Below are 14,929 nucleotides of genomic sequence, written 5' to 3' on the forward strand. Positions count from 1 at the left end.
ATTGCGTCATCAAGGATTATCGTTCCAATTAAATTCAACGTTGGAATTTGATGTGATGTTTAGAGTTGGATTGAGGGATAATACAATATTACAAGCTATCTGCAAGAATGTGACTGTCGGATTTTCCTCGAGTGCTAACCAAGGGTTTACGGAGCCAGGGCCGAAACTTTGTCATCTTGATTCTCATAATTATTCGTAAATTTTTAATTATAATTTTTCTTCTGATTTATTTTTATGTATATTTTCTAAATTTTGCGCATTAATTTGTCAATATAATCCCTAAGTTTTGATCATGGTTTCAAATTTATTTCCCTTGTTTAAATCGAATTAGTTAAATCCTTCTCTTCTTATTCAATTCTAAGCTAACTTTGACCTTTTATTTTATTTTTTGGATTCTGTGTTGACCGGTCAATACGGTACTACTACCCCCTCAGTCGATGACATCGGCTATGACTCGAGTGTGGCCAAGTCATGGCCGAGAAATGGTGCTAAAGCAAGGGTTGGCACAAGACAGCCACACAATCGGCCAATGAATGGTCGAGTGTTGGGCAAGCATTGAGGTGTTTGTTCGAGAAAGCAAGGAACGACTTGATTCAAGTGGGAACGGTGATCGAAAGTACTTGTGGCTGGCACGGGCGTTGCTCGGCAGCTAATGCGGACAAGCGTGGGCAGTAATCGGCGTGTGGCCGAGAACTTGGGCAAAGGAACGTTCGAAGGAAATCGGCCACGACTTAGACAAGTGTTGGCAAGTTGGCACGACCGGTTGGCAAGTCAAGGAAGGCAGCCCGATATACGGTATACTAATCACCGTGTGGGCAAAGAACTAGAAGTAATTGGCCAGGCGAGCAAAGTGTGCGGGCAAGGCAGGTGAGCTGCCAAGCAACCGGCCTGGCTGTTTTGGCCGTTTGGTGCGCGCGCGCGCACCCGAGCAAGGCTAATCTTCAACAACCGACTATGAGGACGGTTTTGAGAGAAGTTGCGGAGCGGTTGAGGGCTGAAAAGCATGCAAAACGGCCCCTATTACTTGTAATAGTTAGCCAAGTGTAGACTAGTTTGTTGCCAAGTGTCCCTAGGTAGTTTTATGTGAAAACTACCCTCTTCCTTGTATTTATATGGCTTTGAGTGCACAAATCTGAACCATCTAGTATGAGAGAGTTCAGATTGCAATTGTGGGCATTTTGAGTGAGGATTTTGTGTGTGCACCTTAGTCTCCTTTGTATTCTTTGTGGAAATTAATATAAAGGTTGGGCATTGCCCGTAAACGTGCTTGTGTGTTGTTTTCCGCTGCATAATCTTGTTATTGTTTACGTTGGCTTAAAAGACTTGTATTTGTGCATTTTGTACGAAGAGAATCGAGAGGAAGGCTGACTGGTTTGGTGGTCAAATCAGGCCGCACGGGCGAAAATTTCTTGGGGAAAGAAACCCCTGTGACAGTTGGTATCAGAGCCTGGTTCAAGGGTTCTGAACGTGTTGCTATTCGGCATGGCTGAAGATTCTGGATCTTCGACAAATCCAAATCCTCCTCGCGTGATGATGCTAGAAATGGAATCAAGGCTGCAACGTCTTGAAGCCTTGGTTGGACCGCCCTAGATCCAACGGATCCACCAATCGTACAACGGCTTGCTGATGGGAAGCGAGACATCGATCGTTTGTCAACATCGTTAGATGATCTACCCAGTTTGTGGAGGGCAGATTCACGTCCGTTACCGAGGAGATGGGACTCCTCATTGATGCCGTTGAGACAAAGCTTGAGGGAATGCTTACAGATTTGACGGTGTTGAAAAGGGATGTTCGAAATGAAGGATCAAGTTCTGAGGGCAGAACGTCGGGATCCAAAGTTCGTGTGCCGGAACCGACTGCGTTTGATAGTGTGCGTAGTGCCAAAGAAGTCAAAAACATCGTGTGGGATATGGAGAATTACTTCGAGGCAGCAAATGTTTCGGATCGAGAGAAAGTGACCATTACAAGTATGTATCTAGTGGGTGATGCAAAATTGTGGTGGCGTGCTTGTTTGTCAGACGATGCAAGTGTTAACCGAGTAAAGATCGAGACTTGGGAAGTGCTGAAATGGGAATTGAAAGAGCAATTCCTTCCTTGCAACGTGGGCTGGATTGCAAGGGAATCCCTTAGACAATTGAAGCGCAAGGGAACCGTGAGGGAGTATGTCAAAGATTTCAGTTCGCTGCTCCTTGATATACATGATATTTCTGATGAAGATAAGTTGTTCAACTTCATGGCTGGATTGTAGCCATGGGCCCAAACCGAGTTGTGGAGCCAAGGAGTGAAAGATCTGCCAAGTGCTAGTTCGACAGTGGATCGACTTGTCGATTACAAGGTGATGGGGGCCGATGATTCCGATAAGGAAGGCTCGAAGAAGCAGAAGTCCAAGGGGAAGAATTTCGGTGGCAAGGGTGGCCGTAATTGGAAATAGAAAGAGAGCGGTGATGGTGAAGGATCCACGGTGCAAACTAAGACATGAGGATAACCTGTCGTCAACAAGCAAAACCGTGGCTGTTTTCAATGTGATGGCAACCATCGGATAAGGGACGGTCCTAAGAGGAGCATGTTGAATGGTTTGATGCGGGAGTCGTATAGTGAGGAAGAGTCGGACGAGGCGAGGCGTGCGAATCCGATTCAGTTGTTGATTGCTTAAGGCACCCAACGGCACCAAGGGCTTGATGTATGCTACGGTGCTGCTCAATGGCAAAGAAGTGAAGGCAACGGTTGATTCGGGAGCAACTCATAACTTCGTTGCCGAAATAGAAGTCAAGAAGCTGGGCTTGACCCTCTCAAAACATGCAAGTCAAGTTAAGGCTGTAAATTCAGATTCGGGGCCGGTGAAGGGCATAACCAATGTTGATTTAGTGATCGGTTGTTGGAAAGGGCAGTGCAGATTGACTGTCGTACCACTAGACGATTTCGATGTGATATTGGGGCAAGAGTTCCTACTTGCTGCCAAGGCGGCGGTGATACCATTTCTCGGAGCGTTGATGATTATGGACGAATAGTGTCCATGTTTTGTTGAATGCTCGTACGTAACTAAAACAAAGGCGGGAAAGAAACTAGTGGGATTGTTGGCTGCGGTGCAATTGGAGGCAGAATCGAACGACGAGGAGCCATCGAGTCAAATTGCAGCCGTTGGAAACAAGACGGTGAATTCTCGTGCTGGTTTGCTTGTACGTGCATTGCCGAGAAATGAGACAAGGGCCGAAGACATGTTGAGGTATTCATTTGGGTTTATGAATGGGCAATGTGGCCTTACTTTTGTTCCAAGTTGCTGCCCTGTGTGGCATAATTCGTGGGTTCGAAATGTGGTATGTTCTGAATTTGTGATGCATGTTGGATTTTTGTTGGACTGGTTTCTTTTGGTGATGAAATGGAAGCCGATTTTGTGTGATTTCTGTGGATTGGAAGTCTCATTCCTTGACTTGTGTTTGAGTCAAGAAATATTGCTAGTTGTGCCAAAAGCTAGCTGCTGTGCTCGTTGTTGGATGCAGCCGTTTTTATGCTGGTTATATTCGGAGTTTCGTGGGCTCTATTTCGAGACAAAGCTATGGCAAGCGTGCTTTTGATCAAGCACAACTCAAGGAAAGATAGATGCGGTGGGCTGATTTCTTGGGTTTTCGGTGTAAACTAATGGCCATGGGTAGATGAAAGGCAAGAATTGAATGCAAAGGCATAAGCTAATGTTTTTGGTTCGACGAGGGCGTCGAACACCGTTGGTGGGGGAGGTCTGTTACCCCCTTAGTCGGTGACATCGGCTATGACTTGAGTGTGGCCGTGTCATGGCCGAGAAATGGTTTTAAGCAATGGTTGGCACAAGACAGCCACACAATCGGCCAATGAATGGTCGAGTGTTGGGCAAGCATTGAGGTGTTTGTTCGAGAAAACAAGAAACGGCTTGATTCAAGTGGGAACGATAATCGAAAGTACTTGTGGCTGGCACAGGCGTTGCTCGGCAGCTAATGCGGACAAGCGTGGGCAGTAATTGGCATGTGGCCAAGAACTTGGGCAAACGAACGTTTGAAAGAAATCGGCCACGACTTGACAAGTGTGGGCAAGTTGGCACGACCGGTTCGCAAGTCAGGAAGGCAACCCGATGTGCGGGTGTACTAATGAACGTGTAAGCAAAGAACTAGCAAGTAATTGGCTAGGCAAGCAAAGTGTGCGGGCAAGGCAAGGCAGATGAGCTGCCAAGCAACCGGCCGGGCTATGTCGGCCGTTTGGTGCGCGAGCGCGCGCCCGAGCAAGGCTGATCTTCAACAACCGACTATGAGGACGGTTTTGAGGGAAGTTGCAAAGTGGTTGAGGGCTTGGAAAGCATGCAAAACTGCCCGTTATTACTTGTAATAGTTAGCCAAGTGTTAGACTAGTTTGTTGCCAAGTGTCCCTAGGTAGTTTTATGTGAAAACTACTTTCTTCCTTGTATTTATGTGGCTTTGAGTGCACAAATCCGACCCATCTAGTATTAGAGTGTTCAGATTGCAATTGTGGGCATTTTGAGTGAGGATTTTGTGTGTGCACCTTAGTCTCCTTTGTATTCTTTGTGAAAATTAATATAAAGGTTGGGCATTGCCCGTAAACGTGCTTGTGTGTTGTTTTCCGCTGCATAATCTTGTTATTGTTTATGTTCGCTTAAAAGATTTGTGTTTGTGCATTTTGTACGAAGAGAATCGAAAGGAAGGCTGATTGGTTTGGTGGGCAAATCAGGTCGCACGGGCGAAAATTTCTTGAGGAAAGAAACCCCTGTAACAGATACCTACATTACAATATATTATTACAACTTCAAAAGTAAATATTACAACAATTTTGCATTAAATTTCTGAAATTACATGTAATATTAATACAATGTGGAAATTGGCTAGACACCCCTTATTCTAGACTTATATATATAGAGATCCAAATTGTTAGATGAATATATGTGTACATCCTTTAATTAAAAAAAAAATAAACTAAATAAAATTATTAATCATACATACCTTGCTCAATTAATGCATATTTTTATACGGTATTTGCGTAAATTAATCTCTCTCCTCGCTCTTTCTCCCACATTCGGGTACGCTACCCAAGCGGGCTGTAGAGTCACCATAAATTTACATCCCTCTATCAATTACTTGTCGACCCAAGGGAACAATTAAACAATAACAACATTATAAAATATCCAACAACAATATAAAAACTACAATTCAAAATTATAACGGTTTAAGTTTATCGATGGGTAATACTTTTACAAGAAATGGAATTTACTTAGCAAATAGTAAAATGACTTGAAATGCTAAAATGAATGTGAGTTATAAAAAATCACTTTTTTCACTCGCGCTCTTGATAAAATTCTCTCATCTTACTAGCTTATCAACATGTGCAACGGTTAAAGTAAACATACAATCTAGTATACCATCTTGAACCTGCAAATAAATAAATTACAAACTCCAATCACAATTTACTATTTAGAGATCGATATAATAGGAAAATAAATAAAAAATAAATAAAAAATTGTGATTGCATACAACAAACAACATATGCAAGTTCAACGCAAGAATTGCAAAATGTAAATTCAGAACTTCTTTCAAATATTTGGAGAATAATAGGAAAATAAGGGGGAAAACTGTGATTGCAAACAACAAACAAAAAATAAGAATTACAAAATGCAAACAATAAATAATATATGCAACCTTAAACAACAATTGCAAAATGAAATTGAAAATGTAAACAAAAGACTTCTTGCAAAAATGTTAAAAGGGAAAACTGAAGTCGAGTATATGAGAACTACTATACAATGCACACCAAATTACTAGCAAATATAATGCATAACACAAGAACTTCAAGATACAACAAGAATTGCCATTATAAAACAGTATACAATGTATACTGATATTACTAGCAAATATGAATTGCAGAGGACAACAACAAGTCACCCATGAATGTAAACATGAAATGCAAACAATTAATAACGACTTCAATTAAGAGCTAAGACGAACTGCAAAAGTTTAATAACAACTTCAATTTGTTCCCTAATTTGATTGTAATTGCATATTGCACTTTGCAATATGCAATTACAAATTTATATCAAATTAGGGAACAACTAAATGTATTCTCCAGTACTTTGTACACCAAATTAACAACAGCATCATGTTTTAACACAATAAATTCGACATGCAACCCCAACAACCATAAAAAAAATTGCAAACGAAAACTAAACAAAAACCAAACTAGTTGAGGCTAAATTATTGTCGGAAGACAAACTGCAAATTGCGGGAAGACGAACTGCAAATTCTTAATTGCTATGGGAAGACCAACTGTAAACCCTACGTATCAAGGTTTGCGATTTAGAAGCAATGTTTCTGGAGAAATCGAAGTTGTTGGTTATGGATATTTGATTCAGCGATTTGGAGGAGAGAATCAAGGAATTTACAGTTTAACAATGTGGCCAAAAGTTCAGAGAATAATTATTTTCTTAAATTATTAGGGATATGTTTGCCACAAAATATCCAATAGAAATAAAAAGTATCATATAGACCCCTAATACTACAGTGAATTATGGCTAATGCAAGATGACCACAACAAGCTCCATTTTTTTAGTTCAAACTTTTAATCAGTATTTCCAAATACAAATATTTGAATTAAATAAATCTTAAACTAGAATTGGGCAGGGGCCGCGCGAACGCAGGCCCCTTCTATCACAAATTATGACGCAGGCTCAACCTCTTGGGCAGACCTTACACTAATACCCCTCCAAAGTGCAATGGAGGTCACCACCATAGGCCATAGATCTTATTGATCGCCTATTAACCCGTCCAGGTAAGTGAGTTTCTTACTCAAAATTCTTTAACTTATAAAACTCTCTACTTACAATTTATAGTTTATTCATCGATGTGGGACAACCCTAGTAATTCCTAAAACTTATATTACTTTTTTTAGCATTTTTCATCCTTGCAATTGAATTACTCCTCGAAGCGTAAGAAATCCCTTGGTCTGAAGCACAATCAACAAAACTCTATAAAGGTAAAAACCTTGTCGCCATATTTTTACAAGCAAATATAACTATGTACACACAATTTTAGGGTAAACAACATAAAACCTCCTTGTGTTAAGGAAAATTTGCGCCAAATTCCCTTGTAATTTTTTTTTCTTGCGTAAAACAACCTTCTGTTTAATTTTGCTTTACACGAAATCCCCTTTTCCGTTAAAAGTTAACGCCGTTAACTAATAGAGGGGATGTTATTCAATTTTTTCATAACAAAGGGGATTTAGTGCATATTTTCTACAATACAAAGGGATTGTATGCAAAATTGATTTATTCGTTTAGATTTCATATTATATTCTTAAATTAAGTCAAACACATTTGTTCAGTTACAATATGAAAAATAGAAATTGAATAGGTGTGGTGAATTGTTTTTAAAAAAAAAATCATTTTTACATGATATAATTTGTTAGTGTATTTAAAATATTGATTTTTTAAAATATATAATTATATTTACTATAATTATTATATACTTTTATAATTTATTATTCTGGATTAACTATATGTGAATAACATAAATAATTTTAGAATTCGTTCCAACTTCCATCTCAAATATTATTAATTTTTTTGTTTTCATATTTTAAATTAATAGATGTATTCCTTAATTAAGAAAATAATTTGAATTTTAAATGAATAAATTAATTTTGCATAAAATCCCCTTGTGTTGCAAAATACTTGTATAAAATCCCCTATATACTTAACGATGTTAACTATTAACGGTAATGGCGATTTCATGCAAGAAAAAATGAAACACATGGGGGGTTTAGGCAATAAAAAGAATACAGGAGAATTTGGTTCATGTTTATCAGAGAACAAGGGATTTTACGTTGTTTACCCCACAAATTTGTATAAATGTTTTTTTGAGTAAATTCAAGTCCATTACAATAGGAAGTAGGGAAGGGGGGACTCGAACCCTAAACATTTACCCTATTGGTAAAGGCTAGGTACCAACTCTCCTAACGAGGGTTGGTACAAATTTGTATAAATTAATCCTAAAGAAAGGAAAACAAAAATTTAAGATAATCCATAACCAACTAGACCCATATTTGAAACTCAAACAAATCGACTTTGATTCTAATGCCATCTCGTATACCAATTTTTGTGCAATTAGTAGGAAAATATTTAAACTTCACTTACATTAAGCTATGCTTTCCTGAATGAAGCAAATGATTAATTTTTAATAAAATGAGAGGCTATTAATACAAAACTAACGTGTCGACAATGTTAGTTATGAAAAATGTATCTATATACGCTGCATTTTCTCCAACATATGGAGAGTTTTGTTGTTTGATAAAAGATATTTAAACTAGAAATAATGGGGCAGTTCCAAAAGAGGAAAAAACCCTCCAAAAAGAGACGTATGCTGCTTGAGTAGCGGCGAGCACACGGTATTCTTTATTGGCTATGAGCTCACGTTCGTTCAAAGTTCATAGTTTGGACTTTTTCCTATGTGGAATACTTATCTATGCATGTTCTCCTCAATCTGCAATATGTTGTTCTTTGTTTGCTTGAATTTTTGGGTTGTGGTGTTTTGCATTAATATTATGGGTAACAATTTTTATTTTGACATTTTACTATTATGGATCGTATATAGTTAATTTGTGGTATAAATTGAAGGATAAATTATAGAGACCCTCTTCGGCAATTGCAAATACTCCCCTCAGTTATTGCTCCGTCTAACAGTTACAATCTTACGACAATCTGACTAACGGAATCTTCAAAATTTCATAGAATATTCGTTTCAAATTCCAGATGTACCCTTGTACACATGTCCCAAGAGGCAGCTGTGTTTGTGAGACTAATATAACCACAGCGGGGTAATTGTAATATTTCCGAACTTATATACCAGGAGGTATATGTAATATTAAAAAAAGAAAAGGGTTTTGTACAGTTTAACTAAAATTAGCACAAATCTAATACTACTAAAATAGACTTTACTAAAATAAACTTTAATTTATTTTCTTTTGTTTTTAGATAATTTATCTTAATAAAATAAGCTTCAATTTGTTTATTTTTTATTTTCTAATGCATAGAGAAAACTACTTCATGTAATTCAACTAATTCATTTTTTTTATCGAAATTTCGTTGAAAATTCACCTAATTCAACTTCTGGTGGAATAAACTTCAATTTAATTATCTTTCGTTTTTATCTAGTTAAACAAATTATTCATCTAATAGAACTAACTGTTATTTTATTTTTTGCTATATGATTTTAGCAATTTGTAAATTATAAATGATTTACAAATATTATATCTTTTCTTTGTTTTGTATTTTTAAAATAAGGGCACTTTACAAATAAGCCCATCAATGGGTATTTATTCGTAAAGGGATTCAGGTAGTAAATTTTTTTACAAAAAATTCCACACATGGTCCAGAGGTTTGTAAAAGACTAAAATAGCCCGTCACATTTTAATATGCTCACATTTCATCATTTAATTTAATCTAACCTCAATTTGACCCCAAATTTCACAAATTATTCAATTTTGACCCAAAACACAATTTTATGGACAATTTCGTCCGTCGCCGTCGTTGACCGCCGGTCTTCGGCGTTGGCATATTGATATCGATATTATAAGAGTGACTATCGAAAAATTCAGAAATTAGGAATTATTCTCGGAAATTAAAATCGGATCGTAAATCGGAATCTCATATTTATTCTAATTTTGATCCAAAAGAAATGGAAAATTTTGGAATTGGATTTTCGGAATATGGAATAAAAAGTATTGTTCCAAAATCGAAAAAATTCAGATCAGAACCGGCCGAAATAATTCGACTATTCTATCAAAAATAATAGATTCATTTTATTTTCATTGATTACTTTATTAAGAAGGAAATCAATGAAAATAAATACAAGATAGTAAAGCTTGGACACATAGAATAGGAATAGATAAAATTCGGGCATGATCAATAGTCCAGAACGTTTGTCTGATCAAGTCCCCATTCCGTTGCTTGGTTATTGGATCCATCAAGTTCGCCACTCTATTTGGAAAAGCTGTCGACATAGGTCTTTTTGTGATAATGCGCAAGTTGTCCTTCTCTCGAAGCCAAGCATTACCCCCAAATAGAAGTTTCCATTCCATTACCGATTTTGCGGCGCAACCCCTTTGCAAAGCCCGGTCGCGCTTTCAAAAAACTTCGCCAAGTAGCCGATGGCCTTGTCCCCAATGTGGCTCGAAAAATATCCGAAGAAGGAAAATAGCGAGCCTTAAGTATTTCTGTCAGTAGGGAGCTCGGAATTGTGAGGGACTCTCCATAGTTGTTTCGATGACATTGCCAGATTAAAGCGTCTTAAATTTCTCAAAACCATACTTCGTCCCTTTTGCGTTGACACATCTTTTCCCATGTCATCCAAGCAATCTTCTTACTCGCTCCGTTATCTAATCTTTTGGGTCGGCCTGCGAGTAGCATTTAGCATTATAGACAAATTAGAACCAATAATCTGGCTGAAAATAGCATTGAAGCTCAAACACATCATCACTCACAGCTGAATAAAAGTGGAAATTACACAAAAGGAATAATACGAAGTTTCTCAGAAAAAAAAAAAAAAAGGAATGCACAAATTTTCAGCACCAAACTCGCCCACTGCAGAAACATGATTATCATTTTCCATTAGAATCACACTTCTCACTTGTTGGTTCTTTATTAGTCCAAAAATTTGAAGTAAGATTAAGAACTCAATATACAAGTGGTTGCTTGCTTGACAGTGGGATGCAATGTAAATGATCAAATGCTGGATTTTGGTCTTCTTTCTCTACCACAATATGTGTAGATAAGAGATGGGCCTAATCCATATAAATAACAATCATCATATGCATTAATGCAAACAGAATCACCAATAATTGACCGGTTGAATATAGAGTCTGCGAAGAAAAAAGGACACATATAATTGAAACGTATGAAAGTGAGATTAGAGAGAGTAGATAGATGGGGCCAAAATCAGAAACAACCCCTCTCTCCTCCATTTGAACGCACAACGTCAGTTTTAATTGAAAGCATAAAACATAATTGTATGTAAAGTACTTGTAAGCAAACAAACTAGCAGACGCACTAAGCTGCTAAGAGTCATGTTTCAGATTTTTTCCTCAAGTAAATAAATAAATATATAAGGAAAAATGATTAAATGTCTACAATTCTAAGTTAAGAAGCAAGAGTTTGGCTACCTCCTCCATTTCAATCGAAAACGAATACGGTCAATGTCTGGAAGTTGAGGCTGTGCACATAATTCTAACAACTCGGCCCTCTGTATAGGTTGCCATTTTAGACATTTATCGAGTCTTTGAATTCTTAAATCCTCAAAATCTTGTCCGATTTCTTGGTTTCCACATTCTCCCATGGTTAAGAGAGTGCACACATACTGAGTGATCTCCTTCTCTGCCCTTTCTCCTGTCAAATGTGTGTTCTAGCACTGAGCTAATTTGTCGGCAAAAATAAAACAAAACATTCAAAATAGATGGATATGTTGTTAAATAAACATACCGAATCAGAGACGCTCCACCACAACAGGTTTATCACATAAACCACCATTAATAATGTCTTTCACTAGAATGTCTTGTTGAAAGATGAAAACTCTTCTGGGAAGTTGAACAATATCCAAAGAATTTGAGAGTGACATAAAGACTATAGCAGTTTGCTTATTTTGCGAAACCATAGCAGTGTACGATTTCCTCCAGACCAAAGAGACAAGTCTAAATTTGAGCTCGTCCAATTTGGTGCAAGAGAGATGGATGGAATAAATAATACCAAATATTCAAAATACAACATGTTCGGGGTATCAGTATGAAGCTGATGAATTGATTGGTGCGGAACTTCCAAAATCTTTAGAGTTAGAGACTTGAGATTATTAAACTCATGGCTGCCGTGAAACCTAATCTTATTGCAAAGCAATGTTGATTGTTTCAAGAGTTGTGACGTCGTGTATTTCAATGATCCTATGATAACCCTAATAACTGAACAGGGTCTAGAGGATAGCCAACAAAGGATAGAATCCCTTGGAGGTCGTTCACAACTTGAGACGATCCGCACTTTCTGTTTGATTTTCGTATTTTCCACTTGTTATAAATTTAAAAATGTCTTTGATTTAGTTCTTCTATTACCACGTGTGTTCTCATATAACAATCATTTTTAAATCTTAGGTTGATATGATTTATCCTATTCATTAAGGTTATCTTGTTTATGGTATTCTAATATGTAATTATCCAATATTTGAGATTTCTAATTATACAAAATTACCCCTCAATAAAAAAGATACACAATTATTATATTTTCATAATTACATCCACCCCTTTAATTTGTAAATTTCTAATATTAACACGTTTTGCAGGGGGTGGATATTGAAATTTCCAAACTGCAGGAGCAAGTCTAATTTCTAAACAATAAGGATTTTTTTCTTGGTAATTACACTTTATCTCAGGGAAATGATTGTAATTTACCCTTAAAAATAACCCATAATTTCTAGACTTGTTATTTATTAGCCTTGCTCAGTAATTCAATTCAATAAATTTGAAAACAAAATAGAAAATCATAGAGGTTTATATTTTATATTTGTACAACATATTATGCTAGTTTAAAAAAAAAACAATTCACCGCATTTTTATTTAAGTAAGAAAGATTGTCACCAAAAAATTGGCGTATCTAAAAATATAATTATTTTAGTAGAGAAAGTGTTTGCGAAAAGAATATGTATTAATAATTTATTACTCTATGAAATGAAATTGGGTGTTAAGATCATTTTGGATCACATTTTATAGGGCTAAATACAGTTTGCACCCTTAAAGTATAGGGGTGGTAACACTTACACCCTTAAAGTTACAAATGTAACACTTACCCCCCTCATTAATGAATTTAAAGGTAAAACTTTGACTTTGAATGATGTGGCATTTTTGCTTCCCAAATTGTCCTTCTAGCAATTATATAAATAATGAATATGTAATAATAAAAAATTCGGCAACTTTGCAAAAACTTAATTTTACTATTTTTTTTTTTGATAAATTTTACTATTTCAATATTGTAAATTTAGGAATGAAAAAAATGGAATTTTAGTTTCATTTTTGTATTACCTTGTGTTCATTTGTAGCTAATAAAAAATTAACAATTATTCGAAATTTAATTATGATTTTATAGTTTATACAGTTATTTTATGCGTATATGACTCTTATGTAATCATCCCATTTTTTTTTACTTTGAGAATCACAAAATGTATTCAAAATTTAATAAGAAATTATAATTTAAACGTCTAAATATTTAAATATTTTTTTTATTGAAATTTATATTTAAGTAACTGAAATAAATTTCCAGATAAATAATTATTATAAAAAAATTGGATGTTTAAGTCTTGAAAATATTTTTTTTCTTTCAAATGTTTAATGTATTTTATATATTTTTTTAAATAATTGAGATTTTTATTTATATTAGGGTCTATACTAATTAAAATGTGGAGTTAAACATAAATCAAAATATTTTTTTAATAATTATTATATTTTATAAAATTTAGTTTTTGAAATATTAATGAAAATATATTATTATATATGCATCAATATAATAGCTAGAAGGACAATTTGGGAAGAAAAAATGACACATCATTCAAAGTCAAAGTTTTACCTTTAAATTCATTAATGAGGGGGGTAAGTGTTACATTTGTAACTTTAAGGGGGTAAGTGTTACCAACCCTATACTTTAAGGGTGCAAACTGTATTTAGCCCAATTTTATATTATTTTGGTCAACAATATTATCACTGGACCAAGAAAACTAACCAAAAAGATAAAACTCAAAATATATATAGACCATGTTTGTAAATAGTAATGTCGTAAATATATGAATAAAGTTGTCACAAAATTATAGATATTTCTAAAAACAACTCTTTGGAAACATTTTTAGTGTATTGCTATTGATTTTCTAAAATGTATCTAAAATATCTATTGATCCATTCTTAACCGTCGGATTAAATCAATTACTACTATAAATATTAAGGGTTGAGTAGTATTTAAACACGAGCAACAATCCATTTGTAAACATTTCGATGGAGAATTATGTTGGCAATTGACTGAGAGAACATAATTTTTTTCTCAACAACGACACATAAAGTAATAAAGTATTTAGAATGCGAAAAAGATTATCCTTACAGACATAGGGAAGCTACGTATGTTTGCTACAATCCAACTAGAAGCGGATATTGTTTAGTTGTGGATATTCTAAGAAGCATGTCCACTGTATAGGTTGCCATTTCGATCCTCGTTTACCAAATCTTTGCAATTATTGTATGCTTAAAGCCTCCAAATCTTGTGTGGTTTTGTCTGGTTTCTTGTTTTTCACTTTCTCTCATGATTACGAGAGTGCACAAATATTCTGCCAATTTCTTTTGTTCAACTTCGTTCTTCAGGTGACTTTGCTTGAACCTGGGGTGAGTTTTGTTTCTCGGACGACAAATACATAACAAACCAAGTGGATGGAAGCGAATTATTATCGGAAAAAATAATTAAGAAATAGTAGAAATTAACGGCGGAGACATAGTGAGTACAAGTTGTATAAAATACCCTATTGAAAAACACACACTTACCTCCGCTACCGGCGGTGTGCAAGGGAAAAATGTGAGGCAAAGATGGACAAGGCGGCGACGGGCGAAGAATTTTGTTGGTCGTTTTTATGGAAGCTATGGTTGTATAATTGGAGCATATTGAAGATACCCGAGTTGTTATAAATGTTGATATGCAACAAAAACTTATATTGAGTCGTGAATGGACAGAGGGAGTGCAAGAGTACAATCGTATCGGAACCTCCGCGCAACAGAACGATTAGGGCGAGGTCAACAATTGTAGGCGAAGGGGAAGAGGTGGACCCGTTGCTGGGATTTGGAGGTGAATATTAAAGGGAAAAGAAAAGAAATACAAAACATGTCAAGCATGATGATTTAA

General features: G+C 35.8%; 1 non-coding gene across 1 annotated transcript; it reads right to left on the reverse strand.

Annotated features, from left to right (window-relative positions):
* Positions 1-6,646: 6,646 nt before the first annotated feature.
* On the reverse strand, positions 6,647-6,806 carry LOC148767540 (U1 spliceosomal RNA). The gene has a single exon (XR_016034135.1). It is a non-coding gene; the product is annotated as a U1 spliceosomal RNA (small nuclear RNA).
* Positions 6,807-14,929: the final 8,123 nt, after the last annotated feature.

This window comes from Erythranthe guttata, chromosome 10 (assembly GCF_056151865.1).
Source record: "Erythranthe guttata isolate IM_541 chromosome 10, IM_541, whole genome shotgun sequence".
Taxonomy (NCBI): Eukaryota; Viridiplantae; Streptophyta; class Magnoliopsida; order Lamiales; family Phrymaceae; genus Erythranthe; species Erythranthe guttata.